The 5,992-nt window shown below is 42.8% G+C and overlaps 1 long non-coding RNA gene across 1 annotated transcript; it reads left to right on the forward strand.

Moving 5' to 3' along the window:
* The first annotated feature begins 414 nt into the window (after positions 1–414).
* On the forward strand, positions 415–5,487 carry LOC308589502. The gene is made up of 3 exons (XR_014009328.1): positions 415–869; positions 1,251–4,890; positions 5,383–5,487. It is a non-coding gene; the product is annotated as an uncharacterized lncRNA (long non-coding RNA).
* The last annotated feature ends 505 nt before the right edge of the window (positions 5,488–5,992 follow it).

Here is a 5,992-nt window from a genome sequence, read left to right on the forward strand (position 1 = left end):
GACAAGTATCTGATCCAATTTATTGGCTTGTCAGGAAGACCACTGATCTCTCACCCAAAAACCTTAAGATGAAAAAAATGAATCTGACTTGCTTGCATTCATGTCACACCAACATGTTCTGCCTAAAATTACTTGTTGGGCAGACTGTAGGGGAAACCACTACAAATATTTGGCAATGGCTACTAAACAATTTTTTTAAAAAAAAATCCTGTTTGAGCAGACCAAGATCCACCAAACCTGTCATCCTCTTACCAGCAGCGACCCGTAAGATGCCTTTGCAAAGTGAGCATGTTAGAAAGCATGGCAGTGGCTGATCTAGATGCCTTCCTCTCACTGATGTGATGTAACAGCTGCCACATGTAAAAGAGAAGAAAAGGAGATAAAACCATATTCTGGCTTTGTCTGTTTCTCTGACATAGGCGCCAACTCCTAGGGGCCAAGTTCTCTTTGACCCCCACATAAAATATTTGAGCCCCCCCCCCCCAGTTGCTGGGCATTGCCATTCAAATGGTGTGCATGTGCTACATCATGTAATTGATTATGCGGGGTTGGGGATTACCTGCCCCCCCCCAATATTTTATTCAAGTTGGCACCCCTGTTCTCTGATATGGCAGCTGTTGTGCCACACCCCCACTGCAGCCATTTTGTGTTATGCCACGCCCCATGACTGCCATTTTGTGTTACGCCACATCCTCATGGCAGCTCACGGATTGACTACTTGAATTCTTCAGTGGCTCTTGAAAACAGCAACACAAGTTTTTCTTTGAATGAAATCTGCACCATGGCAGTTGCATTTTTTGCTTCTTCCAAAGGTATGCAAGTTCCTTGTGTTGCATAAGAGCAGCCTTTCCTAGACTGGTACCCTACAGGCATTAGGTAAAGGTAAAGGTACCCCTGCCCGTACGGGCCAGTCGTGGCCGACTCTAGGGTTGCACGCTCATCTCGCTCAAGAGGCCGGGAGCCAGTGCTGTCCGGAGACACTTCGGGGTCACATGGCCAGCATGACTAAGCGGCATCTGGCGAGCCAGCACCAGCGCCGCACACGGAAACGCCGTTTACCTTCCCGCTATAAAGCGGTACCTATTTATCTACTTGCACTTAGGGGTGCTTTTGAACTGCTAGGTGGGCAGGAGCTGGGACTGAACGATGGGAGCTCACCCCGCCACGCGGATTCAAACCGCCAACCTTGCGATCAGCAAGTCCTAGGCACTGAGGTTTTACCCACAGCGCCACCCACGTCCCTCCTACAGGCATTACTGGATCCCAATTCCCATAAGCCTCAAGGTTTTGGGGGACTTACCTAGTTTCAGTTCAGCCAGCTTCAGCAGAGCCAAGATGGAGGTTGGACACTGGCATTATCTCAAGTTGAGCTGAGATGGTGGACTTTCAGTCGGCTGAGACCAAGGTCATCTGGAGATCCACCTTTTCCAAAGTCCACTTGTTTCAGGAGATCTTTGGTTTGGATTGCTCCGTCTCCAGATTCACCACCAATATGCAGAAGAGAAGAGCCAACATTTGCCTAATTTCAGTAGCCTAGGTCTGATGTCTGAGAGTATTGGGCAGCAACTAACAGGGGACCCAAGCAATCCCCAGCTCAGTTCTCACCTATCTCAGTCCAATTATTTCCCCTGAAGGCAGGTATCAGAATGAAATTTGGTATGTATGTTGTTTGTTTGTTTTTAAATTTTTTATTAAATTTTCCAACATACATTTATAGTATCCAATCTAAATTTATCACATATTTTCTCTTTTAGACTTCCTTCAACCTCTCTGACAATCATCCATTATTCAAATTTTTAAGTACGCATTTCCTAATTTTATATTGCATTTTATAAACCTTCACACACTTAGTTTTCATCAATACAATAGTCCTCTATCATTTACAGAACTTCTTGAAATCCCACTAGCGTTATTTGCTCATCACATACACATTTCAGATAGTCTCAAAATTTCCCCCAGTCTTCAATGAACTTTTGATCTCGTATATATCTGATCTTTCCTGTTAGTTTGTCCAGTTCAGCATACTCCATCAGTTTCATTCTCCATTCTTCGAGCGTCGGCAGTTGTTCCTGTTTCCATTTTTGGGACCATAATAATATTCTCGCTGCTGTTACTGCATATTGGAAAAGTTTACAGTCCATTCTATTTATTTCATTTCCTACTATTCCTAGAAGAAAAGCCTCTGGTTTCTTAACAAACGTATATTTCAACATCTTTTTCATCTCATTATATATCATTTCCCAGAAGCCCTTCACCTTCTTACAGTCCCACCACATATGATAAAATGTTCCTTCTTTTTCTTTACATTTCCAACACTTATTACATGTTTTATACATTTTTGCCAGTTTCACGGGTGTGATGTACCAACTATAAATCATTTTCATAACATTTTCCTTTAACGCAGTACATGCCATAAATTTTATATTTTCATTCCACAGTTTTATCCAATTGTTAAACTGTATATTATAACCCAAATCTCTGGCCCAGTGTATCATAACCGATTTAACTTCCTCATCTTTTGTATACCATTCTAGCAAGATTTTATACATCTTGGACAAAATTTTATTTTCATGAAATTTGGTATGTATGTTTTGGCATGATTTTCCAGCTGAAATTTGAACACCTGTTCTAGCCCTTTTCTGATTTCCAGGAGGATGCAAAATAACTTGCATTGTGGTATCCAGTAGGAGGGATTTCTGCCTCAGTGTGTTGCTGCTTATTTATTGCATTTGAATTTGGCTCTCTGTTCAAGTGTTCAAGGACGCGTCCAAGGAGCTGCTCCTTTTCCGCTTCTCCCTTCCTGGTCCTATCATTAGGCAGAGAGACAGGTGACTACCTCAAGCAGCTGCTTAATTTATTCTTCCATTTTTTACTGCCAGGGAAGGGAGAGGTGTTGGATTTTCTGACCCAGGTGCCAAAATAACTCAGTGCGCCTTGGGTACTACTGCGCACCTTGACTTGGGTGGGTGGAGGACATCATTTGAGGATATCCCTTAGGCAGCAAAGTCCTCCATGTTGGTTCTGCCCCCTCCCCATCTTGCAAGGTTTTAGTGGCCAGGGCTGGGCAATATCTGATTTTCAACATCATCATATATTACCAGCTAAACATCACGCAATACTGATATATCACGATGTCTGAAAGGGATGGAACAATGTAGAGGCATTGGCTAGCTTCATGGTTTTCCCCACATTGTGGTTTTTGCATAGCACACACACACATACACATGATTCACAATATATGGCCAGGTCAAAAATTATGAAAATTATCATGATATGGGCTTAAAACCAGTTTTGGACAATAGATCAGCCACACATCATGATTTGTGATACATTGCCAGGTCAAGAACTATAAAACTGATAATGGACTTCAAGCTCATTTTGGACAATATATTGATATATCGCCCAGCCCTATTAGTGACTAATTAAAGGTTCCCCAGCAAGTTTGATGACTGAGTGGGGATGTGAACCTAGGTCCTTCCAGTCCAATTCTTAATACATGAGGAAGCTCATATTGTTGCTGCCATCAGACTGGAGGCAGTGTAATAAATGAAACTGTTAGACCCAGAAACTGAGATATGAAAGCTAGGAGCTAACTGGCACCTTAAATCATCGTTATGGACGCAACAACAGAATGTCTGGATGCACATTATTATAACAAGGATATAAAGCTGGAAATGAATGAACTGCAGCTAAAACATTATGTTCATTTTCCACATGGTCTTGTCCTTCTCCTGCCCACTCCCCTAATATTCTTAAGAGGGTCTCTTCTCCAGTCTTCAGAGAGTAGCTGGAAGTGGGGAGGCAGAAAAAGGTCCTCCTTTTCTTGCACCTTGCAGTTTTAAACTGAAATCTTAGGTGCAGTACTGAGCTCAGAAACTACTCGAGCTAATGAAATTCCCTGTCGCAAAATGCGCCTGGAACAATGGGCATTTAGAATGCTGGTTAGAGCAGAAGGTAGGGAAACCAGCAGAAGGTGGAGCCAGAACCCATGACAGGCAGTGTCTCACTTCTAATTCTAGTTTTGTCCCCCTCCTCCTTCCTGCTGAGTTCTACCACTATGGTGTAGTGGTTAAGAGCGGTAGACTCGTAATCTGGTGAACTGGGTTCGATTCTCCGCTCCTCCACATGCAGCTGCTGGGTGACCTTGGGCCAGTCACACTTCTCTGAAGTATCTCAGCCTCACAGAGTGTTTGTTGTGGGGGAGAAGGGGAAAGGAGATTGTTCGCCACTTTGAGACTCCTTTGGGTAGTGATAAAAGTGGGATATCAAATCCAAAGTCTTCTATGAGAGCAATACTGAGACAGAGGATGCTGCTGTTGAAAAGCAGTGCCACCTCCCTAGACAAGTTAAGAGGTAGGCAGACAAGTTGGGGGCAGACTTAGTGGTGCAGTGCCCCATTAGTCTCCACTGAGTGCTCCCCATGAATAGTGGAACTGAATCTACTTGGCATAAGCTGGTCTTCACAGGCCATAGCCTGAAAAGATAACCACTACTATTTAATAGTAATAATAGGTTTCAGTGAATGAAATGATTATCGGGGTGTGACTATTGAAAATCATTTCCTCCCTCAGTTGATATATTTATCTTGCTCTGAATGACAAGGCACACAGGATGCGCAATGTAGAAATCCAATTATGATTATCTAACGTGATTGCTACAGTTCACACCACGGAGCTGGAGAGGGGGTAGCGCCACTGGTGGAAAAGATTTAACTACCTGAGGCTGCAGCCGTGCAAAGGCTAACGCCACAAGCTTTGCTCACCCCAGAATGATTTGCAGCGGCTTATGCACGTCATGTAGGTCGATAAAAAGAGGAGCATGCTGTTTCTTTTAGAAAGACCATGCAACTAAACTTTCTATTCCCTTTGTCACCAATTGCCAGAAAAGAAGGCTAAAAGCACCTTGGAAGAATGGCAGATGCAACTAATAGACTATATGGAGATGGCGGAAATGACTGGCAGAATCCGAGACCAGGGAGAAGAGTTGGTGGAAGAAGATTGGAGGAAATTTAAAACTTATTTGCAGAAATATTGTAAAATTTTTGAATGCTGATGACATTGAAATGAATTGCAGGGGTTCTAGCAACAAGGTAAAATGTAAGATTGGATTAATAATAGATAAACTAATAGGACATGAATTTGCTGAACCAATTTTTAAAAGGGATACAAAAATGGGAGACGTGAGGAAGTCAGGAAAATAAGTTAACTAAAGATGAGAAATTAAGAAAGAGGGAATTTTTGTTTTCTTTTATATGTGTTTTTTCTTTTTCTTTCTTTGTGTTCAATGTCTGTATTTTTGTATTTTGTAATTTTGTATCTTTTTCATTTTTGTATTTTTCTAAACTTTTCTATTGATAAAACCTAATAAAATATTATAAAAAAGGCTAAAAGCCATGTGAATGCAGACCGAGATGGAGAAAGAAGCATTTCAATGTTTGAATGAGTTTGTGTCTGTATTTCTAGCTATCAGTTGCTTCATAATATAGATTCAATAAGTCATTGTAGTTCCAGGGCACAGTCCAGCCAGGCAAAACCACTCAAGGCAGGAACAAGGGAGGGCCTCCATCCCTGGGCTTGAGAGTCTCTGTCTCCGCTACACAGAGTTATCAACTGGTACGGTATCTCCTCCTGTCATTGGCCCTTTCCAATTTTGTTGGCGTCTGTCTGTCTCAAAAGACACTGGAGTGTGCCTCCAGAGGTGAAGTCAAACTGCTGCGTTGGCAGCACCAAAGTGGAGGTCCTGGGCTGCCCCGATGAGAAGACACCCCCCCCCCTCGGCCTCACTGATGTGGTCCAAAGGAAAACAGAGCAATACGTTTGGTACCACCATGGCTACAGGAGTTGCTGGAAGGAGGCATACAACATGCCAGCCAACCATCTTAAGGACTCCACTATGGATTTGTGTAGGGTCTACGCCTTAGCCTTTTTGTCTCCCAAAAATATCCTGGAAGGTATCCGAGGTTTAGGATCAGTTTTCCTTCTCCTAGGTGGGC

This window comes from Podarcis bocagei (assembly GCF_964188305.1).
Source record: "Podarcis bocagei genome assembly, chromosome: 6".
Classification (NCBI taxonomy): Eukaryota; Metazoa; Chordata; class Lepidosauria; order Squamata; family Lacertidae; genus Podarcis; species Podarcis bocagei.